The sequence below is a fragment of the Salvelinus namaycush genome, chromosome 1 (genome assembly GCF_016432855.1).
Source record: "Salvelinus namaycush isolate Seneca chromosome 1, SaNama_1.0, whole genome shotgun sequence".
Taxonomy (NCBI): Eukaryota; Metazoa; Chordata; class Actinopteri; order Salmoniformes; family Salmonidae; genus Salvelinus; species Salvelinus namaycush.
Window position 1 is genome coordinate 53391318 of NC_052307.1, and position 17223 is coordinate 53408540.

The following is a 17223-nucleotide window of genomic DNA, read 5'->3' on the forward strand; positions in this document are numbered from 1 at the left end:
GCCTGCAGGCACCCGGCCTGCCACAATGAGTCGCTAGAGTGCGATGAACCAAGTAAAGCCTCCCTGACCAAACCATCCCCTAACCCGGACGACGCTAGGCCAATTGTGTGCCGCGCTATGGGACTCCTGGTCATGACCGGTAATGGCACAGCCTGTGATCAAACCCCAGGCTGTAGTGACGCCACAACACTCCGATGCAGTGCCTTAGACTGCTGTGCCACTCGGGAGGCCTAAGGGTTAGTTTTTATTCATTAGTCTCATTGTTCCTGCATGCTTTATAGAACAAGCCACGGCCACACTGAACCTAATAAACTGGTCTGCGAGTGTATATGTCATTTATCAGACGCTTTTAACCAAAGCAACTTACAGTCATGCCTGCATACATCTTTTGTATGGATGACCCCAGTGAGAATCTAACCTACAGTCCTTGGCGTTACATACCTATCTATCGCCTCTGTTTTTAGATGGACACTGAGGAGGACCTCCACTCCTGTCTCCCTTTGTTACGACCGAGTGCTGTTCTACACCGCTTCAAGACTGTTTGATTGGCCTCTGCAGAGCTGGAATACTCTCTGCCCAGTTGGAATACCAAGTGGAATTGTGGCTGTGGCGAAGACCGTGGGAGATATGACATTATGACAAGTGCAGATCAGTGTTCGGTGGATCATCACCACACCTGACACACTTCACCCACCACCCTCCCCCCGGCCTGCTGATTGGGCCTAACGTTGCTGGCTCACCCGATCTGGAAATCAAAGCTGAGCTGCCCTCTGTTTATGGGGAGAGCGGGAGCCATGAGCTTCGTCCCAAATCACACCCTATTCCCTACAGTGTCTACTACTTCTGACCAGATTCCTATGGGGGAATTAGGGTGCCCTATATAGGGAAAATGGTGCCATTTGGGACGAAGCTCATGGCTCCCGCTCTCCCCATAAACAGAGGGCAGCTCAGCTTTGATTTCCAGATCAAAGCTGGAACGTGATTCAACTTCACTTCAACTTCGCTCTACTGTGGGAATTGTTATCGAATCTATGCAATATTAGCCACTTTCAATGTAATATACTGAAATAAAACGATCTACGCAAGATTTCGTATACAAAACTAACTGTGCAAGAGATTTTCTTGTAGGCAGAGCGCATTGGAATAGGATTCTACTGCATTGACAGGCAAGACTCAGGCTCATACTGTCTTGAGGAAATCTTTTTTAACTCTTCACATTGTATCCATTGAGTTTATTGAATGTACTTACGATTCAGTTTACCTGTTAAAACACACCAGTAAGGCAAAATATTATAATTACTATTAACCTACAACTGGGAACAAGGCAAAATAAATTGTCTACACAACCATAAAGCCCATCAATACAGAGTACCTATTACAGCAGCATTATATAACTGATAAAGTGAATGTTTGATGTAAAAAACGGTTTATATCAGGTTGCCAATGGTTGGCATTGGTTGCCCAGGTACAATAAACGTAATGACATATTTTTGTTCAATCTGGTGATGGGAAGCATGATTGTCTTCAGCATGAGCTTGTTAAACTGTTTTTGTTCAACGTTTTGTTGATGCTCAGTGAAAGTAGGTGAAAAAATTATTTGTAATGACAAGCATTTAAACAGAAAGAATGACTTGTTTTCAAGTAAAACACAAGTGAACCAAAAAGTGTATGGATAGTGGGATAACTTTTGGAGGAACATATCTATAGCATACAAACAAGTTGCATCCCCGCAAAAAATATACATAACTAAATGTACATTAGTATAACAATTATTTCATTGTAAAACCCCATATGAGATTTATCCTACATGATGATCAAAGAACCCATTTAAGTATTAAGAACGATTAAAGTATTAAATTCATATATTTGTATTTGTGTGATCATCTAATGTACATATTAATAGGGAGCTTAGTTAAGCACCAACATTTGCATTTTTCCATCTATCTGGGTTGCCTGTTTGCTTATCTGCCAGTCTGCTCCATTTCTTCATTAATTTATCAATTTACTCTGCTCTACTGCAGATGAAAAAATAAAAAAATCCATAGTTAATTGTCATATTATTTTTTTCCTCGCCAGAGACCTGGCTAGAGCCTCCTGAGTCCCATTCTTACTGGCAAGCGTAACATTCCTCATCATTATGGGTTAAGATCACTTGAAAATATATTTATCTCCTTTATATATTAACTTTGAAGGCATCAGGGTTTTCATTTCTATCATTTTTGTTCCGGCATGGTAGAGCAACTATTTTCAGCACTATGGTATTTTGCTGGCTTCAATTCATCCAGGTTTACTATGTTTGTTTAAACTTCATGCAGTATGAGTTACTGCTTATGAGATGGAACTCAAAGCCAATGAAAACATGATGCAATAATATTTCTAAAAGAGGATTAGATGGCTGAAGGACTGGGAAAAAGGCTCTGTAGGCACAAGAACCACTAGAACAGTCCAACGTTACAAATATTTTCACATGACCTTCCCCTTGGACTGTAAAATACATTGAACACCCTCCCCCCGTTTATAAACACAGCGACCCTGTGTTTATAAACGTCGATATCTACTTTGCTTTTGTGGCACAGTCGATGCCACGCAGGGCTATGGGCCAGAAGGTTGAGGGTTTGCCGACCACCAGAGGAGCTCACTCACGCTCCCTGCCTGTTTAATTAGCCTACTTCACATCAGAGCCAGTTGCAGACAATGAGCTAGGAGGAAGTCTGATTTTTAACATTTTGATGCAATATTTAGAATTATATAAAATATATGCAACAAATTATTCAGCAACAGGTTTCTGTGCCAATGCACCACACAACAAATAAACAAAACATACCGACTTCGGGCACTTCAATATTATGGTTTGTATTTTCAACACCACAATGAATATGCTGTGTCAATCTCGACAAACAGAAAACACATCCCTCCCTACCTTGTAGGCTTACCCAGTATGGAAGGCCTGGCTTGACATTCTCTGAATGTCATTAAATGTTTTGGTATTTGTAACAGATGTCTCTTTCCATTCATCAAATTGCTGCTGCAGCTTGGATTGATTAATTGTATTTGTCAGGGCAAAAAATACGTACATGGCCTTCGGAAAGTATTCAGTCCCCTTGACTTTTTCCACATTTTGTTATGTTACAGCCTTATTCTAAAACGGATTTTAAAAAATAAAATCATCAGCAATCTACACACAATACCCCATAATGACAAAGCGAAAACAGGTTTTTAGAAATTGTTGCACATTTAGTAAAATTAAAAACAGAAATACCTTATTTACGTAAGTATTAAGACCCTTCGCTATGACACTTGAAATTGAGCTCAGGTGCATCCTGTTTCCATTGATCATCCTTGAGACGTTTCTACAACTTGATTGGAGTCCACCTGTGCTAAATTCAATTGATTGGAGAAAATTTGGAAAGGCACACACCTGTCTATATATGGACCCACAGTTGACAATGCATGTCAGAGCAAAAACCAATCGATGAGGTCAAAGGAATTGTCCGTATAGCTGCGAGACAGGATTGTGTTGAGGCACAGATCTGGGGAAGGGTACTGTGAATAGGTAGTGCACATAAAAACAACTTTTAAGGTTAAATTCCCAAATAAAAGTTCAATGGGTTTCCATCCTATTTAGTTAAATGGGTTTCCATCCCATTTTCAAGTCGAGGCCTACTGAAGGTTTTGTCACAAACATTTTTGCGAAGGTATAGTGAATGTGCTAACTCTGGTATTGGCACGGGCTGTCACACCAACCTTCGCTTTGGCTCCCCCCGGCAGTCCAGCTCAGGCATTCGGCGTCGCCGGACTTCTAGCTGCTGCCGAACCTGCTGCTGGCAAACGCCCTTCACTCATCAACCCCGGACTTGTCTCGTCATCATTACACACACCTGGTCCCAATCCCCACTCTATCACTGTATATATACTCCCTCTGTCATTTGTCTTTGTTGGTCATTGTAGATGTTGCTTGTTTTCCAGAGAGGAATCTCTCCTACTATTTCCTGAGTACTTTATTATTTTGCACTTTGGGATTCGTCCCGCTTTTATATATGGTGCTTTAATAAATTCAGTAGTTCTAAACCTGTGACTGCCTCCTGCCTACTCCTCTCTACACTTGTGACAGAATGACCGACCCAAGAGAACAAGAAGTAGCAGGACATCCCGACCTCTCTGCTTTAGAAAGTTCCTATACTACGACTCGTGCCTGGAGCACCTTGGGACTGCCATCGACGAGGTGCTCCGGACTGTACGCCAGCTGCTGGCAACACCATCATGTTCCCAACTCCCCACGGTCATTCCAGCCACCCCACCACCATCTACATCACCGGTCCAATCAGCAACGTCCACCTGCCCCTCCTGGAGCAGTTATACTGCACCCCAGTTAACTGTAGGGGGTTTCTCCTGCAGTGTGACCTCCACCTTGCCCGACATGCCGGGACGGCCTCCGAGCGGGGCAAGGTGGCCTTGGTGATCTCGGTGCTGACAGGCCGGGCTCTAGAGTGGGTGCACGCCGTCTGTGAGAGGGACGGTCCAGAAGTGCAGTCCTATGAGAGCTTCACCCAACTCTTCCGTGCCGTATTCGACCACCCTACAGAGGGCCGAGAGGGAGGTGAGCGTCTCCTCCGTCTATGCCAGAGGTCCAGGACAGAGTCTGAGTACGCTCTGGATTTCCAGATGGTGGCTGCGCCCACTGGCTGGAACAACCAGGCCCTGTTGACGGTTTTCCGCAGCGGGCTACAGGCGGACGTCCAGACCAAGCTGGCCTGTCATGATGAGGACCTCATGCTGGACCAGCTCATCGCCTTGGTCATCCACCTGGATAATCTCCCGCGTGCCCGTCGTCGCCCATCCCGGGGGTTCGGGTCTCTCCCAGGAACCTCCAGCGAGACTGAGCCCATGGAGGTGGGCACGACGCACCTTCCCCCAAAGGAATGTCAACGTCGTCATCAACAGGGTCTCTGATCCTACTGCGGGGAGTCGGACCACCCCTGGAACACCTGTCCCAGAAAGAGAACCAGGCGACAGGCCGAGCAGCGCACCTGCACCTTCTCAGGTAGGCGTGGACGTGCCTTGCTCCTCTCTGTCTACCCAGCCCGTCCTCCTTCCTGTCACCTTCCTGGACTATCCTGGCCCCCCACTGAGTCCTGCCCTAGTGGACTCAGGTTCTGCAGGCAATTTCCCAGACCGGTCAGTAGCCTTATCATTACGAATTCCTCTAGTCGCTTTACATCCCCCTATCCCAGTCCATGCCCTAGACAACCGTTCCCTAGGAACAGGACTGGTATGCCAGACCACAATTCCCATTTCCCTCACAGTTGCTCACAACCACCATGAACGTATCACTTTCCTCATCATAGGCTCTCCTGCACACCCCATAGTTTTAGGTTTCCCCTGGTTACAGTTGCATAACCCCAGGATATCGTGGACAGAGAGGAGGTTGTTGGGTTGGTCGCAGGAGTGTCAGGGGAGGTGTCTCTCTGTGTCTATCTGTGCCACCTCCGTGGAAAGTCCGGACCAGGCCACCCACGTCCCTATCCCGAAGGAATACCGGGACCTACAGGTTGCTTTTTAGAAGACTCGTGCCACGTGCCTTCCCCCTCATCGCCCATGGGACTGCACTATCGACCTACTCCCTGGTTCTACCCTCCTGCGGGGGCACATCTACCCTCTCTCGCATGCAGAGACCGAAGCCATGGAGGTTTACGTCCAGGAGGCGCTGGCCCAAGTATTCCTCCGTCCGTCCACCTCTCTGGCCTCCTCCAGCTTCTTTTTTTATGAAGAAGAAGGACTGAGGTCTCCGCCTCTGTATCGATTACCAGACACTGAACAAGGCAACTGTTAAATGCAGTTATCCCCTGCCTCTCATACCCACTGTTATCGAACAGATGCATGGTGCTTAGTACTTTACCAAATTGGATTTACGCAATGCCTACAACCTGGTGCGTACCAGGCACTACGAATACAGGGTAATGCCCTACGGCATGACAAATGCACCCTCTGTGTTTAAATCCTTCATTAACAAGGTGTTTAGAGACATGTTGGGTCGCTGTGTAGTGGTGTACATAGACGACATCTTGGTGTACTCCACTACATGCGAATAACATGTCTTTCATGTCAGGTCCGTTTTGGAGAGGCTGTACGCCAAGGTGGAGAAATGCCTTTTCTTCCAGCAGGGGGTCTCCTTCCTGGGCTATCGGATATCCACCGTGGGAGTGGAGATGGAATAGCAGAGGGGCAGTGCAGTACGGTCGTGGCCTGTTCCATCCAACATAAAGGCGGTGCTTACTACGTTTTGCCAATTATTTCAGGCGCTTCATTAGGGGTTTCAGCACAGCGGTGGCCCCTCTCACCTCCCTCCTGAAGGGAGGTCCTCAACAGCTGTGCTGGACTGAGGAGGCCAACGAAGCCTTCCGTGCGCTCAAGGAACGTTTTACAAACGCACCTGTTCTGGCTCATCCTGACCCGTCTCTGCCCTTCATCGTGGAGGTGGATGTCTCCGAGGTTGGAGTAGGGGCTGTTCTCTCCCAACGCACTGGATCACCGCCTAAACTCCATCCATGCGCCTTCTACCCACGGAAGCTGTCTCCTGTGGAGCGGAATTACGACGTGGGGGATCTTGAGTTGCTGGCCGTCAAGAAGGCGCTGAAAACATGGCGGCACTGGCTGGAGGGTGCTCAACACCCATTCTTGGTTTGGACGGACCACCGGAACTTGGAGTATATTCGAGCAGTAAAGTGGCTGAACCCGTGTCAGGCCAGGTGGGCCCTATTCTTTGCCAGGTTTGACTTTACCCTCTCCACCGGCCGGGATCTAAGAACGTCAAGGCCGATGCGTTGTCCCGGGGGCATGACACAGAGGATTGGAGGGAGAAAGTGACACCCATTATTCCCCTGTCCCTGCTCCTGTCGTGTGGAATGTGGACGCAGACATCCATTGAGCCCTGAGACAGGAGCCCTCACCTGCCCACTGTCCCAACGGACATACCTACATGCCCTCTGATGTGCGGGCTATACCCGGGTGCCCCGACACAGGTGCTGGGTGTGCCCTTACCTGGGCACACAGCACCTGTGTCGGGGCACCCAGTTATAGCCCGTACTATCGACTGTTTCTCCGCCAAGTACTGGTGGCCCACCTTGGCCCAGGATGTCCGGGTTTAAGTCTCTTCCTGCTCCACCTGCGCACAGAGCAAGACACCGAGACACCTCCCCTATGGCAAACAACGACCCTGGTCCCATCTCTCCGTGGACTTTGTCACAGACCTTACCCCTCGCAGGGGCACACGACCATCCTGGTCGTTGTGGACCGCTTTTGCAAAGCCTGTCGTTTGATTCCTCTGCCTGGTCTCCCTAAGGCCGTGGTCCTCAGTTCACCTCCCGTGTCTGGAAGGCCTTCATGGAACGCCTGAGGGTCATGGTCAGCCTCACCTCCGGGTACCGTCCCCAATCTAATGGGTAGGTGGAAACGGTAAATCAGGAACTGGGTAGGTACCTTCGTAGTTACTGTCAGGACCGGCCAGGGGAGTGGGCTGGATTTCTGCATTGGGCAGAATACGCACAAAACTCCCTCTGTCACCCTTCCATTCACTTAACACCCTTTCAGTGTGTTCTAGGCACCCTGGCACCGGTGTCAGATTGAGGCTCCTTCGGTGGACAATTGGTTCCGGTGTACCAAGGAGGTAAGGAACACAACGCACACCCGTCTCCAGTGTGTTGTCCTCCGGCAGAAGGCGCAGGCCTATCGTCACCGCAGCGTGGCCCCGGTATTTCACCCCGGTGACAGGGTCTGGCTTTCTACGATGGACCTGTCCCTCCGCCTGCCATGCCGGTAGCTGAGTCCGTGGTTTGTGGGGCCGTTCAAAGTCCTGAGGAGAGTCAATGAGATGACGTACAGATTACAGCTCCCCGTCAATTACCGTATCTCACCCTCATTTCATGCATCTCTCCTCAGGCTGGTAGCATCTGGTCCCTTGGTTAGTGCTGGACCCCACAACGCACCTCCCCCTCCCTTGGACGTTGAGGGGGCCTCGGCGTACTCCGTCCGCAGCCCGTTGGACTCACGGTGTCGTGGGGGTCTCTCCAGTACCTGGTCGACTGGGAGGGGCATGGTCCCGAAGAGTTGTGCTGGGTTCCGGCACGGAACGTCCTGGACCGTTCTCTCATTTGGGACATCCACAGGCGTCGTCCCGACCGACCCGCACCGCGTCTCCGGGGTCGTCCCCAAGGTCGGCGGCGCCCTGCTGCTGGAGCAGCGCTTCGAGGTGTACTATCACATCAGCCTTCGCTTTGGCTCCCCCTCCTGTCCAGCTCAGGTGTTCGGCGCCGCCGGCCTTCTAGCTGCTGCCGAACCTGCTGCTGGCAAACGCTGGTCACTCATCAACCGATTCTTTTTATTTGTCAAATGGCAGCCAAGCATGGATCGTCATGTCACCAGAATATGACCCTCAATATTTATTGAAAGGAGCATCAACCTTATCACTGTGCACTTTCACCACCCTGTGAAATTCATCGCAACTTATTTTATCTGTCGTCTAATAAACTGCATGCTTTCCCATGATGTGGTGCCATTTTTTATGTAGGCTACTTTAATCACATAAAAAGGTTGGATGGAAACTTGGTTAATGTCAAGCCATTTTGAGGATACTGGAATTATACAACGTGTGCACGCCTACAGGACACTTTTGAAGTAGCCTAATCAGATTAAAACATTGTGACTAGTTGTGGTTATGCCCCATATAAAAGGAAAATACATTTAAAAAGTGAAATTATAAATATTTCCGCTATATTGAAGCGATAGGTTCTAGGTGCGAGAGGAATAGACACTCAGATTGGTGAAGAGGCAGAGCATGTCTTAAGCTTTCCTGAATAACCGGGCCTGGCGGGAGCATATGTGGCCACATTATTATAGGACGATTTGGGAGAATGATGATCTGCAACAGACAGCACATTCAGTATCAGAAGTAAAAAATACATCCAGACTGGTCTGCTACTGTGCCTTTCTAGACATTATAAACTGTACAGAGTAGACCCGCATCTGATCCAAATCAAATGAAACATTCAAATGTTTTGCGCTGTTATCCAAATGACATTTCCACTGCAGCCTAGAGTGGAATGTTGTTCTCACTTGAAAACAATAATGCAATTATTCATTGCATTGTGGTGTTGTATGTAGTCTAGGTAGGATAATTGTATTGTCACTAAACAAGATCAATAAGGGACATCTTTTAGCTGTGTGTCTCATGTCTTCACTGTTCTTTCATGCGCAATGATGCACCTGGCCTCTCTGCTGCCTATCAGCTATTCCTACTTGTTCTTGTCAATTCATATTCAAAATTAATGCAGCTTTGAATGTTTTTATGCGTGGTATGATTACTAGTTAGCGTATTGCAGATCTGGACAAACGATCCACCTACCACTGCTGTCACTCTGAATGGTGGCTAGAGGGCAGGATAAACTGTTCGACTGGTAGACTATACTGACCTGTGATATAGTAAAAGTTAGTACATGGAAAAGCCTAGTGCATAAGAGAAATACCAAAACACCTTGATATAGGGGTAGCGCATAAAAGCACATGAGGAAATTTGGTTAGGATGGAAGAAATTTTATAGCCTAGTAAAACCTGCAAAAGAGCTACTGTAAACCAGGGAAAAAACTCACTACCCTCTCTGTGCCCAATAAAAAAAATTGACAACCCTCGCATATTTCGCACCCCCAAACAGTTTTTATTTGTGGAGGGCTGAAACAAATACAGGCTGTGATTCAATCCAACACAGATTAACGTGCAGTAGACTTTTAAAGGCAATTTCCCACATGGTCGTAGAGATTACACTCAATGTAAACGTTGCGGTTGCCGGCTCAAACAGAAATCACCTTTAAAGCAATTGCAGTGCACAGGTTCTTTATCTGCGTTTGTTTAAATCTTGGTGTGCGATCGATCTAAGGAATCTTATTTAAATCATTCATTTATAATCAGAATACCTGCTTTCAGTGTAGAACCATAATGCAATGGATAACAGTAACATTAAATAGTTATATGCATTATGGGGATTTTATCATGGCTGTGCTGGTCAACAGTATTATTTTAGCTTCACCCTGTGCCTTTGACTGCATCACAACCGGGCTTAAGTCCCCCACAACGCACACCTTCTCGTGTCCCATTGCATTGTCAAACTTGAACTATATACTGAACATGTTTTCAAGGAGAGTCGTTGCACAATTTTGAGCGAGAGGTTCTCTGTGTCCATAGCCCCCACAACATGGAAGGAGGCGAGACATTCATTACAGTGCGCCATGGAGAGGCTTTTGGAAAGGCTTTTGGTTGACTACTGTGGTGGTCTTCATCTGAATGCATGTAATCCCTGCAGCTCCCAGTCCTCTCCCAGTCCTCTCCATTGAGTATGGTACATCTATTGATGGCTCCCTGCACCCCTGATCAAAACCTCTTGATCCCTAATTAAACCTCCCCTACTTGCTACTCACTCTGAAAACTCCACTACTGACCACATACGCAGCTGTGATATTATCAAGTTAAGGAATAGTTTAATGGAAAAACACATAGTGTTCGGTTTCCCGAACCCAGATTGAGCCTGCTCCTGAATAGGCAGCATACACAATGGAGAATCTCCACTGAAAGTGCTTTATCTAGGTGCTCTGAATTTCAGGGTACAGGAGCTTTAGGGTTGGGCACAAACGCTTAACCACACCTGAATGCCCTGCTGTGTTGTAGGATGCAGGCTTCCAGTAAAAATATGGAAGTGCTGAGGCTAGATTTCTGCTACTGCTGATACACTCCCTTGGTGTTGGCTGGGCAATGAATTGTGACTTGGATGCAGGCTAATTATATCATCAAAAATGTTCCCATAATCAGTTTATACTGTGCTCTAGGAAATATGGACGATCTATTACAGCAGGTTTTGCAAGTGATCAATAAAGACTTTTTTTTTTTTTTTTTACACACTCCCTTTTCAGTATTAGATACATTTATGATTGATGCGTCTGTAAAGGTACACCACTATCAAAGCACTATCAACATGCCTAGATTATGTTATGCTGGCTCCAGGGCTGAGCAAGTATCTAGACATATGCTTTTTGCTACTGAAGCATTGAGGCTGATTAAAGGTAATTGGACAACAGAGGGGAAAGAAAATGACTAAAATAAGGAGACGTTGTGGTGTCTTCCACCCTATGGACTATTTGTGAGGTGAGAACATAATTGACATTTCACTACTGCATGTCTTTAATTGTAGCACTTATTCTAAGGTATTGAAATACATGAAGTTCTACCTGGTCTCATGTCTTGTAATCAGTCATATATTAACCTCAAATTCATACTATTCTCCAGATAATTACTTTTTGGTAAAATATCACAAAGGCAAATTTCTGACGAAAAACAAGTAAATAATACGTTATTGTTGTGAAATTACCATTTTACTTTGTAAATTTGAAGCAAATACATGGACTATCGTTGAAGCATGCATCCCTATCATCCACTGTACATTTTGCTTCTTTAGAAACACGGCGCAGTGGACGTTTCCTTCCAATTTCACCGACCAATACTTTGTCATGCACTGGCTGACCATGGTATACTGGTGTTATCAGGGGTGAAAGTATATTTCATTTATTACCCGCACGGGACACCCAAGTGCGCGCACGCATTTTTTTGAATACTACAAAAATGTATAGGTTAGCCTACTCTGCTGACACCGACAAACAGATCAATAAAAACGATGTTGTCTCGGACATATAATCGGCCTACGAAAAAGGGAAGACACAAATACAATATGACGTCCATCTAACCTAAAGGAGGAAATTATTGTCCAAAAACAAACAAAAGTGGCACTGACCCAATGATGAAGACAGTGGATATGGCAGATGTTCTCCGCTGGTGCCAATAGGACAGGCTACTGTTCGCTCAAATAAGTTAAGAATTTTGATAGGCTAGCTAAAAGACAGATTGGAGTCTTTTCATTGTCATCTCTTTACAGCAATAGCCATTTGCTTTCCAAACAGTTTTTCCGTAATTGTACTGTATTTTTAATATTGCGGTATGCCTGTGTGTTGGACAGAGCAACAATTTCACACTCAAGCCTGTCTCTGATTTTCACTGACAGTTGCAACTCAACAATCATCTATTTGCGCGCTGCCCAAATTGCGGGCCCTTCTGACCAATTGCATTTTTTTTAAGCTAATGATCCTCTGTGGGCAAATCATGTTTTCTGGTGTAGTAGCCTATTTTGAATGATTGTATGTATTTATGTAAAGACAGGAGTAAGCTAATTAGGCTATATAATTTTGCCAATTTAATTAAATGTACTTTAGGGAAAGCTTCCCCTAGCCTTAAGCAGACGCTGCCTAAGCCTTTCAATGTGGCATACACCCAACCAGTCATGATGTTTTCATCTGATTGTCAAACAATCACTTAACAAAGGTGCTCCTGTAGGCTCCCCGCGCACATTCTGTAATAATTGTGATAATCTCGCGTTTTACAGGTATGGAGTAGCCCCACTATTTATTTTGCCAGGACGCTGTACCAGACATTACCGCCTTACTTTCACCACTGGGTGTTATCATTAACTGACAACTGATGGGCCAAAATTAATGGCATTACTATAAAATCAGCACCATTACACTCAGATACAAGAGGATTTCTCTTTAGCGTTAGTAGGCAAACAGTGCCCATCTTATCATGGATGCTGTTTCAGCATTCAAATCTCTCTCTCTTTCCCCCTTTCTCTGTGGCTGTCATTAAACATGCTCTTTCTCAGCCATCATTTCTTCTCCATGTTCACTGTCAAGCAGGCATGACATTGTCTTATGTGACGCCTTTCAAATATACATGTTCATCTGCATCAGAGGTTCAAATAAAGTATGTGGCACGAAAGCCCTTACGACAGGGAATGAGGAGTTGAAAGGATCCTGTTGATGTGAATAACCAAGAACTGCCCGTTCCCTCTCTTCACTAATAATTCCAAAAGAAACCAACTCATGTATCTGCTTTCCTAAAGGGCTTGGGTACAGTAGCAGGACTACTTAATCTTGTTCTGGGATCAACAACTTCTCTGACTTCTTCCCTGACCTTTGTATTTTTGATCAGAGTGCAGGTTTTTCGATATGTCTCAGCATAATCTACGGCACCTCAACAGTTAGGAATAGCAATGAGGCAGATTTCATGGTCATGTCTGGCGGCACGTTGACTCAGCTCGTCTTTGAAATCCATTCAGCCCTTTTGAGTTTGACATTTATTAAGCCAGGTCTTAAATTAAAAGCCTGTTAATGCCACTTAATCGGCCTTCTTCCCATTCTCTCACAGCCATCTCTCTCCTTCCACAGCGGATTTAGCCGGACTGGGAGTCGGTGCGTGCGCGTCTTATTAAAGGTATTCACACGAAAACTATTTAATTAATGGGCAGCCATTTACGTTGTCTGACCTTACCTTGAACAGTAGTCTGGCTTCATTGCAGCCAAATATTTTCAAGACATGCTGGGCCAGAATCATTTTGTACGGAAGTGTTTTCTAGTGTGGGTAGTTTGTCTCAAGAATGACAAAGTGTCTCTCTGCCCATTGTTTCAAAATACATCAGAGGATGATAATACATTGTGGCAGATCCAATTTTTCATTGTGCAGCAAACTTTTCAACAACTTCAATAGCTGTGCTCCCGCACAGTGTTTCGAGATATGATTCAAAATAAAACAAAGTAGATAATGCGTGGGAAGAAAAATGTATCCTGTTTTTAATTATGTCCATTGGTCAGAAATTGACAGGTATACCAGGCCCAGTTTACTGAGTTTAGTGTGGACATCTTATTTTCTCTGTATGATAACAAATACTGATAAACTCAGCAAAAAAAGAAACATCCCTTTTTCAAGACCCTGTCTTTCAAAGATAATTCGTAAAAATCCAAATAACTTCACAGATCTTCATTGTAAAGGGTTTAAACACTGTTTCCCATGCTTGTTCAATGAACCATAAACAATTAATGAACATGCACCTGTGAAACGGTCGTTAAGACACTAACAGCTTACAGACGGTAGGCAATTAAGGTCACAGTTATGAAAATTTAGGACACTAAAGAGGCCTTTCTACTGACTCTGAAAAACACCTAAAGAAAGATGCCCAGGGTCCCTGCTCATCTGCGTGAACGTGCCTTAGGCATGCTGCAAGGAGGCATGAGGACTGCAGATGTGGCCAGAGCAATAAATTGCAATGTCCGTACTGTGAGATGCCTAAGACAGCGCTACAGGGAGACAGGACGGACAGCTGTTTTTGTCTCACCAGGGGTGATGGTCGGATTCGCGTTTATCGTCGAAGGAATGAGCGTTACACCGAGGCCTGTACTCTGGAGCGGGATCGATTTGGAGGTGGATGGTCCGTCATGGTCTGAGGCGGTGTGTCACAGCATCATCAGACTGAGCTTGTTGTCATTGCAGGTTATCTCAATGCTGTGCGTTACAGGGAAGAAATCCTCCTCCCTCATGTGGTACCCTTCCTGCAGGCTCATCCTTACATGACTCTCCAGTATGACAATGCCACCAGCCATACTGCTCGTTCTGTGCGTGATTTCCTGCAAAACAGGAATGTCAGTGTTCTGCCATGGCCAGCGAAGAGCCCGGATCTCAATCTCATTGAGCACGTCTGGGACCTGTTGGATCGGAGGGTGAGGGCTAGGGCCATTCCCCCCAGAAATGTCCGGGAACTTGCAGGTGCCTTGGTGGAAGAGTGGGGTAACATCTCACAGCAAGAACTGCTAAATCTGGTGCAGAGATGCACTACAGTACTTAATGCAGCTGGTGGCCACACCAGATACTGACTGTTACTTTTCATTTTGACCCCCCCCCCCTTTGTTCAGGGACACATTATTCCATGTTTGTGGAACTTGTTCAGTTTATGTCTCAGTTGTTGAATCTTGTTATGTTCATACAAATATTTACACATGTTAAGTTTGCTGAAAATAAATGCAGTTGACAGTGAGCGGAAGTTTCTTTTTTTGCTGAGTTTAGTAGGCCTACATTTTCTCAGCACATACATTGCATATTCTCTTGACTGAGGTCCATATCAGGATCTTGATATGCTTTTAGATATGCTAAATCAGTACATTTTCTGATACTTGTTTGAGTTTTGAGGACATGTTCAATAATTTGACAAGTATTAAATCCATATAATTCTTTCAGACATTAGCTATACTTTTTGTATTCCCTCTGTAAAAATGCACTCGCAAATCGCAAGCTAAAAGCACTGTAACTGGTAGCCTAGCAAGAATCACTATTTTCTGCTGTGGAGTTCCAACTTTCAGTTTTTAATTTGGGCGTCACAAATGAGTGGGTAAACGGTGTGTGCTCGAACTGACAACTGAAGAAACAAAGAAGTGACAAGCTGTTCAAAAGAAGTTAACGCTAAAGTGAGTAGCTAGATAAATTTAGATGTTTTATTTATCTTAGTAACTAGAATCAAGAACGTTACCTAATATGGCTAGCAGCCAGTAGGGCTAGCTACCTAGCGAGGCTTGATAGGGGGGTAAACGCTTGGGGTGTGCCGACATGGCCATACTCGTATTTGTAATTGTATCCGTAAATTGACAGTTGGTAGTCGAATCAGATCGGATGATACTCGTGATCAGAAAAAAACTGAAGTGTTTTAATATGCGTAAATAGATGTTGGCAAGTGTGCAACTTCCATTTTCTAATAACCGTAGCGGTGCGTGGGTAAAATGACTGGGGAAGACACGCCAGGAAAAAAGCTGTTGTGATAATTGCGTTGTTTGCTCTACAACCTGTAGTTAATAGTTCATTTGTAGTTAATTTGCCTTGCCACCGTGATATATACAGTACCAGTCAAAGGTTTGGACACACCTACTCATTCAAGGATTTTTCTTTATTTTACTATTTTCTACATTGTAGAATAATAGTGAAGATATCAAAACTATGAAATAACACATATGGAATTGTGTAGTAACCAAAAAAGTGTTAAAAACTGCGGCGTCAGGGTAGACTAGTGGTTAGAGTGTTGGACTTGTAACTGAAAGGTTGCAAGATTGAATCCCCGAGCTGACAAGGTAAAAATCAAGGCACTGGCACTGTTCCTAGGCCATCATTGAAAATAAGAATTAGTTTTTAACTGACTAGCCTTGCTAAATAAAGGTGAAAAAAACAAAAAATCAAACAAATCAAAATACATTTTATATTTGAGATTCTTCAAAGTAGCCACCCTTTGCATTGATGGCAACTTTGCACACTCTTGACATGTGATTAAATATGACGATGTTTGCCTTTTTGTGCACAATGATTTTTGGCGACTAAACAGGTAAAATCATTTGGGCGCTAGACATTGATCATGAGTCGGATTTAGAGGATGACTATTAGTGACTCTTTTCAGGAAACTAGGCGTATGTCACTTGTCACTACTTCACAGGAGAGCAATTTGAACTTAATTTTTATTTTTTATCAAAATGCGTTTTCTTTGTCAGAAATGCCTTCTGGAACATGTGAACTTTCACGTGCCTTAATAACAAACCTGTATGCCATCTGTAAATACGAATACAATTGTTAAATTACAAGCCTAGTAGGTTTAGCCATGGAAAAAGCCAGCAATCTTCCCTCTAGCCATGATTGGCTAAGATAATGAGTGGGCTGGACATGCCGAGAGAGGAGTTCGGATTGGTCTGCCATGTAGCTCACTTCTGTCTATAACATGAGCTGGTCAGTATGTGTAGGTAATCCTTTCAAACACATTTTGTTAAAGATATCACATAGTAGAATTGCATAAGTGTTGCTTGCCACTTTCTGGAGGACTGAGTTTTGAAATCAGTGGAATTAGAATATGATAGCTAAGGAGATGGAGAAAATTCTGTCGTTTGATTGCAAATATGCAGACTGAGTCGAAAAGAGAGCATATGCTGTTGTATAAAACAACTGTCTCCGGATTACATCTCCAAACTAAGGGCAACCATGGCATCCACGACAGAGAAGTAGAAGCATCCATCCATGTTTACGGGTAAGATAGTGGAGGTAGCTACATTTTCAGATATTGCACGTTTCTAATTTTGTCAGAAAGTCGTTTTTATTTCAAGTTAAAGTGTACTGTTAGCTAGCTAGCTAACGTTAGCTGGCTGGCTCACTTGCTAACGTTACATGTATGATCTGTGCAGTAATATTATTAGTATCTCAGAGCCATTTGCATTGCAAGTTATAGCCTAATGTTGGATAGGTCTCCACCATATTGCTATCAAAAGATCAAACGTCAGG